We start from the raw sequence: 10,209 nt of genomic DNA, 5'->3' as shown, positions 1-10,209 counted from the left end.
TGTTTTACCCACATCCGAGACATTGATGGACGTGGGATATCAGCCTGTAAGGGCTCACTGGTCATGACTGCACGTGTTAGACAGGCCAGTCCGTTCGGCCATCCCCACCTCCAGCTTTTCTAAATGAAGCAGGAATTAGGCTGTTTGTCTGGTAAGCTTCATATAGGAAGTTAGTCCTTGTTTACTAACGATATAAAAGATGCAGACCACATCCCCAAGAAAGCTAGGTGTGACCTGAGTCACACCCTCGAGGAAGATGGGGACTCAAGATCCATCTTAATCCTGCCTCATGGACTTAACGGATAAGTCACTCCCACATGAGACAACACAGCGTCCACAGGGAGGCCAGGATTTACAGTACATCACCAAGTGGGGAGGCTAATAGAAGGGACATATCGTGTAATTCACTGAACCATACCCAGATAAATATTTTGGAAGCTATGGAAATGTCTTAGTGGTGAGTGAAATGGATCCTTTTAGTGAAACTAGTCCTCCCCCTTGACAGATACGCTTATAAAGTTGGGTGGCAAACTCTTTGTTCTTTAAATGTCTCTAGGTTGCCCTTGTATGTGAGAACCCATGGACAAATTGAAATAATCACGGACGTAAATGTTACCATCTCACACAGGCTTTAATCATCTGAAAATGTCTCTAGTTTGCTATGGGCTGAGTGCCTCCCGTGGCTTCTCACAGATACTCATAAACCAATCCACCTTGAGACTTATGACCACCAAGTACTCTGTTCATGTCACTTGTGACCACAGTATCTTGTCAAGTTCAATGGCTACCTAGATAGCACCGTTCTGTGCCGCTACATCGAGGGTCATCTTGATTCTGAATAGACTAGATAGCAACTAACAACAATGACTCACCCGCCAAACATTGTGCCTTACAATGGCAACCATCTATCTTGTGTTTTACTGGCTGAAAACATGGGTGGAGCTCAGCTGGGCTCTCTCCTACATTCGTGGTCAGCTGTTGGTTAGGCAGAAGGCTTCATCAATCCTGGCTGGACTCTCTTTCAAGTCTAGCGCCTTAGTTGGGACAAGAGACTTGGCTGAACTGACTTCAGAGAGTGAAAGAGCTCACTCAGGCTGAGAAGATGCAAAATGACCTTCATCAGATTCTACTAGACTCTAGCAACTAGAGGCTTCAAAATGTTTATGAGAAGATCCCTTTGTCGGTGACTTACATTTTCCACAAACCTTTCAGCCCCTTCTCTTTGTTGTTAGGTGCCGTCAGGTCAGTGGCTCACAGCAACCCTACACAGGACAGAATGAAGCACTGACCGGACCGGCGCCATCCTCACAATGGCTATGTCCAATCCCCTGTTGTAGTCATTGGGTGAGTCAGCTTATGGAAGGGCCTCCTCTTTTTTCCTGACCCTCTCCATTATCACGTATGATGCTTTTATCCAGGGTCTGGTCTCTCCTGGTAACAGGTGCAAAGTCGTGAGACAAAGTCTTGCCATCCTTGCTTCTAAAGAGCATCCTGTCTGTACTTCTTCCAAGACAGATGGGTTTGTTCTTCTGGCTGTCCCTCATGCTTGCAATCCCTCTGCAATGTTCTGTAATCGTTGCCCAACTCTTACGGGCATATGAGGGAACTGGAATTACCCGGGGTTGGCTCAGGCACACCTTAGTCCTCAGAGTGGCATCTTGGCTCTGTAAGACTTCGGTGGGGTCTTGTGCAGCAGAGTTGTCAGTTCAATACATTGTTTGATTTCTTGACTTCTGTTTCTATGAGTATTGAATGTGGATCCAAATAAAAGAAAACCCTTGTATTAGTCAAAGGAAATCGCCATGCCAACCTGCATTCAAGGTGGGTTAGTAGGTGCTGTCTCTTGAGGTAAGGACCTGCAAAGTCATATTGCAAAGGGCATACACACAGAGAAGAGAATCGTTGCCATTTTGCAATAAATTCACCAAAGGACCCATCACCTCTCTGGGGTTTTGTCAACATTGTGTTGTCTGAATTAGTATTCTCTACTTAACATAGGAACAATTGTGAGGATGGCCCCGGACTGGGCCATATTTTTCTCTGTTGGACTTAGGGTCCCCATGAGTTAGAATCAACTCGACGGCACCAGACAACAACAACAACAACAAGAACAACTATCTCCAAGTTCTGATATCCATTGCAATGGCGACACAGAACTCAGACAATATTCTCAATTAAAGGATTTGTTTGGGAAATTGATAGGTTTATTAAAGGTGATTAAAGGGTTTATTAAGGAAGTTGACAGGTTGTAATACAAGTAAGAAATGCTTAGGATACAGCTGTTTATCAGGACATGTTACAAAGTTCTTTCAGGTCTGTTGATAAATGCCCCACTCTGCTGGAAGCCTCAACTCAAAGGCATTCAGCTCAGGTTCTGTGGGTCAGCAAACCTAGCTCCCTGAATTAAGTGCCCAGAGACACCCACTCTACCCAGTCAGCCTTAGCCGAAGGGCACTCAGCTTCATATTGGTGGCTCAGCAAGCTCAGCTTCTCCAGTTAAGTGCCCAGAGGTACCCTACTCCATAAGCCAGCCTCCTGCCCAAAGCACTCAGCTTTACTTGTTCTGTGGGCTGGGAATTCCACTACTCTGTTTCATATTCTGGTTCTTGGATCTGGCGCTGCTGCTCCTCAGATGTGATAGCTGTCTTCTGGATCCAGAAGGGTCGCTGCACAGGAAGCTCGGATCCAGAGAATATGCTCCGCTCCAGGCTCTCGCTAGTCATAAGATCCCTCCTCCTGCTTTTCAGAGGGCTCATTTTATACACAGCAGGACAGTGGCCAAGCGGATTCTGTTCATAATTCCTCACAGATGAATTCTATCTGCATCTTCCCTCATCTTCTCACCAGATCTGTGCAGGAAATGGTCATTTGGCAGGAGTTAGAGACTTTGGCCAGAAGAGTCACATGAGATAATCCACTGCCTCTGCAAACATGCCACCTTAAGTGGTGTGACATTAGTCCTTAAGTGCTATGCAGAAGGAGAGCCCCCAAAGTAGGGCTTAGTTGCTACAAAGTTAAAATCTTCATTGTAATCTCCAGAATAACCACCAAGGAAAATCTAAAGTGTATACAAAACAAATGAAAAGGAAATCAAAAGGCACACTAGAAAAACATCAGTTAACCAGAGAAGAACAAGAGGGCAAAGGAACAAAAGGAGTGGATGACAGATAGAAGGAACAAGAAGGGCAGAAACAACTTCCTCCTTAGTAATTCCACTTAGTGTCAATGATCAAACGCTTCAATGAAAAGGCAGAGAATGAAAAAAAGAAAAGGCAGAGAATGACGAAATGCATAAAAAGCATGATCCAGCTATATTAGCCACCCCCACCCCCCCCAAAAAAAAACAACGATGCTCATGTTTGTTTGTTTTATGCAATGTGCATTTGGAGTTTGTTTGACCAGGTCAGACTGCTAATCAACCTTTCTATTTAGAGGTTCTGAAAAGATTGTGTAACAGTGTGCGACAAAAAAGGGCCAGATGTGTGGTAGGCAGGGAGCTGGTTTTGCTACCACAACAATGCACCTGGTCACACAGCCGTCTGTCTCCAGTTTTTGGCACATACTCACCCGACTTCTCTCCATGGAACTTCTTTTTGTTTTCATGAATGAAGTGAACTTGGAAGGACAGCAATTTGACAACTTAGAAGAGATGAAGAAAAAAAAACAAGGGAAGTGCTGTCAGTCATCCAAACAGATAAGTTTGGAAAATGTTTCCAAGAATGGAATCGCAGATTTGACAAATGTATTAAATGTAATGAAGAGTACTTTGAAGGTTATAAGGTTGTTTTGTAAAAATATTTAAATACGACATACAAGAGGGACCCCCGCAGAATTCAGCCCAGGAGAGTTGCTTAGAGGGAAATTCAATACTGCTGGACCGCAGGAGAAGCATCATAAATATAAGTAGGCACATACCAATGGGGTTTTGAGGGGCTGGGGGCTTTTGGCTTACCTCAGTGGAGGCCGGCTGGGGCTTGACCTTGACACTGCCTCTGCAGGAAATGGGACTATTTGGAGCCTGTAGGGGGGCTTGGTCTCAATACTGCCACAGTTTGCCACTGCCTGTCTCTGAGCAGGGACTGGACCCTTGCAGCTCCACAGGCAGGGATTGGGGTTCAGCTACATTGTTACTTTTGTTTCCATCTCTTCTCTCTGTCTCCTGCCAGGTCTTGGAGGGCTGTTCAGGGGCTTTTGCTCAACACAGCCACAGCTTGCTGAGGGCCTAAACCCTTGAAGCTCCACTGGCAGGGATAGGGACTCAGCTACATTGTTGCGTTTGTTTCCATCTCTACACTATATCACCCCCACCCCCCCACCCCCCATCCCCCACAGGCTCAGTGGGCTTGCTTTCTAGTTTTTTCTCCTCTTTGTCTCTTTCTTGGTCTCTCACACACTACTGCTAATCTTCAGACCACTCCCCTTAGTCTAGGGCATTTATGCCTGTGCCACACCCAGCTAGGTGAGCTCCACCCTGTGTAGCTAGCCCGAGGTTGTTAAAAGCCCTGCTGACCTCCACCAGGGATATTCTGCACAACTTCTTAGTAAGGTGACCAGACATGCTGCTTTTGGCGGGACAGTCCCAATTTTTAACAATTTTTTCCACACCCCGCGGCATTTTTTTTAAAGTCCTGAATTTTGGAAAGAATGTACAATGAGCTAGGGTATATGGTTTTTGGCTGACATGTGGCTATCTCGCCAGGATATCAGTTTTATCAATGGTGTCCCGCTGTATCAATGTGAAAATCTAGTCACCTTACAATTCCCGCCTGTGTGCCTGGGGTCCTAAAGTAGCTCCTCCAACACTCCTCTACATTCCAGCTGCTGCAGGAACCTTTGCCCAACCTCCACAACACCAAAGCAGGTAACCCACTAGCCTTCTGGGTCACTCCCTTGAGAGGGAAGTCACAGGAGGATAAAGTGGTAGGTTAATTCCATAGTGAAATAAGCTGTGTAGGCAGTTCGAGGAAGCATTCCTACAAGTCTCCCAGAGAGAGCCAGTGCTCTTCTATTCCATGGAAAATGGCACCTGGATCCTCTAAAACGACACAATGCAAACAGCCATCAGCCCCAAATACCTCAACAAGAAACAGGAAAAACAAAAGACAATGGCAGAAGATGTCCTGAACATAACTACATGCATAGAAGAAGCAGACATTGAACTGCCACAGAAAGAAGTTTTCAGAATGCTACTTGGATTCATACAGGATATGAGGGAAACAGTACAGAAATAGGATGAAATGATACCTCTATAAAAGCCATAAACCAAAGGTAAATATAGGAGCTTAGGGAGGAGATAACAAAAACCAGTAGCAGAAACCCGGACCTCAAGAATCGTCTGGAGAAAGCAGAGAACCGCATGAATGACTTGGAGGACAGCCAAGTAGACTTTAACAACGTGAACAAAAATCTAATAAGATCATCAGAGAAGCTGAAGAAAACAAGAGCTATGTCTGAGGCTATGAAGCAGAACAACATTAGAATTATTAGTTTACTGGAGGAAGACACACAAAGAAGTCAACTGCAACAATAGTGAGAAAATTCTTGGAGGAAAACTTCCCCAGCTTAATGAATGAAAACAAGGCAACCATTCAGGAGGCTGAAAGAACACCAGCTAGACTAAGTCCCAAGAATAAGTCACCAAGGCACATAATAGTTAAATTATCCAAGTTTGAGGAAAAGGAGAAAATCATAAGAGCAGCTGGGGAAAAACAAGCAATCATATATAAAGGTTCCCAAATAAGAATATGCTCAGACTTATCAGCAGAAACTATGAAGAAGAGGAAAGAGTGGAGTAATATATTCCAAAAATTGAAGGAAAACAATGCAAACCCAAGAAAACTCTACCCAGCCAAATTGTTGATCAAGATAGATGGAGAAGTTAGAGTCTTCCCAGACAAGGAAAAACTCAAAGAATACGTTAGAAGAAACCCAGTCCTACAAAAGATCCTTGCCAACCCAGTATGGGCAAAAGAACAACACTCACCAAGAATAAAGAGACCACCACATAGAACAACTTCACCCAGAGGGCAAAAAAAGAGAAAACAGACCTCAAGATAGCATTGGCTTAAGGTTGGGAATAATTCAAAGTCTGCTGAGATAAGCTTAAAAAAATACAAAAGGGGCATAGGGAAAAAGCTACAATATACAAACATTCCTGGTGAAGACCAGGTAATATGGGAGGGACCAGACCAAATAAAGGGATACACATGGTAGACAACTAAAAAGGAGGTGGGGAAAGGGAAAGAAATAACAAAATGGGTAGCGGGGGCACAGGACACTAACCCACCCCAGGGGAGGGTATTGTTTATATCTCCACAGGAAAGAGGGACCAGACTTCAACCCAGTGCCTCAACATGTGAGTGCAACATGCCGGCATGGAGTAGGGAACCAGCGGAAAGGACTGGGGGGCCGTGCCCAATCCCAACTACTACGTGGACACCTGGCCCTCCCCTCAGAAGAATTTATTTCAAAGGACGGCACTGAACCTGCAGCTCCTGGAGAGGGACATATCTGATCGGAGCAGACGGGAGCAGATGAAGTGGGAGGAGGAGAGTGTAGCACATCCTGGCCCACCAGGCCATGAGGACGATGTTCCCAATTAGAGTAGCCAGTTGACAGAGAGGACCACATGGCTGGCCCCACTATGAGACAAGACATCCCTCACTAACCCATAGCCCTATAGGGACAACACCAGAGACACAGTGTGGGAATTGCACCTGATGGGATCCCGCCACACTGAGGCAAAACATTAAGGGGGTGCAACAGAATAGCAAGGGAATTGAGCAGCGAGGTATGCTGAAGGTGGACTTTGGGGCCAGGGTGTGGTGTCCCAACAAACTGGAATGGAAAACACTCCTAAAGGCCAACAAACAATCCTTGAACTAACTACAAGCTTCTCTTTTTTAAATTCGTTTTGTTGTCATTGGTTTGTTATTGTTGTTGTTTTGTTGTATATTGTTGCTTGGCTATGCTCTGTCTTGTTTTTGTGCATGTTATTATCTCTGCATGTCTGTCTAAATAAGATAGGCTGGATGAACAATGGGAGGAGAAAACAACGTGACCAACAGTTCCGAGGGGACATGGGAGGAGGGTAAGGTGAGGGGAAAGGAAGTGACAAGGGAACAACAAGTGATCCAAATAGGTAGTGAGAAGGGTGTGGGAGGCCTGGTTGGGCATGATCAAGGGTAATGTAACCAAGAGGAGTTGCTTAAACCCTGGTGGGACTGAGCATGATAGTGGGACAGGAGGAAAGTCAAAGGAAATAGAGGAAAGAGCTGGGAGGAAAAGGGCATTCATAGAGGTCTAGATAAAGACATGTACATATGCAAATATATTTATATATGAGGATGGGGAAATAGATCTATGTGCATATATTTATAGGTTTAGTATTAAGGTAGTAGATGGACATTGGGCCTCTACTCAAGAACTCCCTCAATGCAAGAATACTTTTCTTCTATTAAATTGGCATTCTATGATGCTCACCTTCCTGACACAACCGCTGAAGACAAAGAGGGTGAACATTCAAATGTGGTGAAGAAAGCTGATGGTGCTCGGCTATCAAAAGATATAGCATCTGGGGTCTTAAAGGCTTGAAGGTAAACAAGCAGCCACCTAGCTCAGAAGCAACAAAACCCACATGGAAGAAGCACACCAGCCTGTGCGATCACAAAGTGTCTAAGGGATCAGGTATCAGGCATTAGCAGAACAAAAAATCTTACCATAGTGAATGAGTGGGGGATTGCTTAGTGGAGACCCAAAGCCCATTTGTAGGCCACTGGACATCCCCTTACGGAAGGGTCTTGGGGAGGAGACAAGCCAGTCAGGGTGAGATGTATCAGCGATGAAAAATACAACTCTCCTCTAGTTCCTAAATGCTTCCTGCTGCACCCCACCCCAACTATCATGATCCGAATCCTACCTTGTAAGTCTGGCTAACCAGAGGATGTACACTGGTACAGATGGGAAGTGGAAACACAGGGAATCCAGGGCAGATGATCCCTTCAGGACCAGTGGTGTAAGTGGCAATAGTGGGAGGGTATAGGGAGGGTGGGCTGGAAAGGGGGAACCAATTTTAAGGATCTACATGTGACGTCCTCCTTGGGAGACAGACAACAGAAAAGTGGGTGAAGGGAGACGTTGGACAGGGCAAGATATGACAAAATAATAATTTATAAATTATCAAGGATTCATGAAGGAGGGGGACTGGGGAGGGAGGGGTAAAAATGAGGACCTGAAGCCAGGGGCTTAAGTGGAGAGCAAATGTTTTGAGAATGATGAGGGCAATGAATGTACAAACGTGCTTTACACAATTGATGTATGTATGGATTGTGATAAGGGTTGTATGATCCCCTAATAAAATGATTTTTAAAAATTTAAATACGTAGTTTTGAAAAAAATATCCGTTTGGGGGGGGGTTTGGTGCCCCCTCCTATAGACGGTCTATATGACCGACCCTTTAGAGTTAAATGTCCAAGTAGATTGCAAGTGAAAAGGTGATGTATGACATCCCATTCAAATTTCAACTGAAAAAGAATTGAGGTGGCTATTCTGATATCAAGCAAAGTAATTTTTAAGTCAAAATTTATGATGAGACAAAAAATATTATATATGAATAAAGGGTCATTCTACAAAGAAGACACACAGTTATAAATACATGCTTCACCAAAGCTATGGATTTTCAATCACATCATATACATATAAAAAGTAGATGATGAATGAGGAAAATAGAAGAATTGATACCTTTGAATGATGGTGTTGGAAAATAATTGACTAAACCGTGGACTTCCAGAAGAACAAGCAAATTTCTTTTGGGGAAAGTACAGCCAGAATATTTCTTAGAAGTAGTCTCTATGAGTCAGATCCGACTCAATGCCACCTAACAATATTGAGTCGGTAGATTCGAGCCCGGGAAAGGGTGGAAAATAACTCTATACTGGGAGTGAGAAATTAACTAGCAAAGCAATTCCAAAGAAGCTGAGCCAAAAATGTCTAGAAATTGAGCAGTGAAACAAGTTCACAGAAGCTGACTCACGGTTAAGGTGGGCCGGCTACAAGGACTATAAACCGGAAGTCCACAAGGCAGATCAGCTGTGCAAACCTGCCCCTGAGCTGCCCCCTTGAACCTCTGTCAGATGTATGAAAACTTTCCCATGTTTTACTGTGGACCGCTGTACTTTTACTTTCAGTGAAAGCTTTCCTCTGCTTTGCTGGATGCTGTCCCAGTGGAGTTCTTTCTCCTAAGAAGACTAAGAACTCTCTCTGCCTATCACTGACTGTCACTGGATTAGCAAAAACCTCCTTCCATACCCAGCCCTTCTGCCCCCAACTGCCCTCTGGCGCTGGATGAGGTCCTTCTGGGAGCAAGCACCCTGACCTTAGCTACCATCTGAGCTGGCACAAATGACTTCCAGACCAGGTGCCCTGATCCCAGACAGCATCTAGGCTAACACTGGGAACCCTACCCCTCCCACCCACCTCTACCACCCAGCTCCCTGTCTGGCAGAGTACCCCAACCCATACCAACGACCCATACCAGGTGTCCTGCCTACCCCGGCCTCAGTTTCTCCTTTCTTTGTTTTGTTTTCCTCTTGTTTTTCCAGCTTTTCGTCCTCCACTTTCCTTGTTTCTCATTTATTTCTCCCCTCTCCTTTCGTTTTCTTCTCTTGTTTTTCTTTATTATTCTTTTTTCTATTACCCTATTCCCTAGTTTTATTTGCTTTTCTTTATTTTTCCTCTTCCCTTGTTTTTATTTTCCTTCCCTTTTTTACTTACGAAACTCTTTTTTTCTTCCTGTTGTTCAACTACTTTCAGCTGCTTGTATTTATTTTCATTTTTATGTTTGTTTGTTTGTTTGTTTGTTTGTTTTACTCTTGTCCCACCTAGCAGGAGATGGCAATCTTGTCAGAAAGGTTCAGCCACATCATACCTCCTGCAGTCCCACCCATGGGGCAGCCACTGACTACTTCTGTATTCCCTGATGAATCATAGGCAGCAGCGAACATCACCCAAACCTGCCCAGAACTGCACTACACCAACTGCACACACTTCTCTTCTCTGTCAAACTGACCAGAAAAGAGGTAGTGAGTGTCCAAGGAGACAGCAACATACCATCATCAACTGAATACAAATACAAAATCACAATGTTTTAGAGGAAAAATAACATCCGTGCATGTGAAGAAACAAGACAGAGCAGCAGAACAATAAGAGGCC

Source organism: Tenrec ecaudatus, chromosome 12 (assembly GCF_050624435.1).
Source record: "Tenrec ecaudatus isolate mTenEca1 chromosome 12, mTenEca1.hap1, whole genome shotgun sequence".
In the NCBI taxonomy this organism is placed as follows: domain Eukaryota; kingdom Metazoa; phylum Chordata; class Mammalia; order Afrosoricida; family Tenrecidae; genus Tenrec; species Tenrec ecaudatus.
This window is presented reverse-complemented; position numbering follows the sequence as displayed.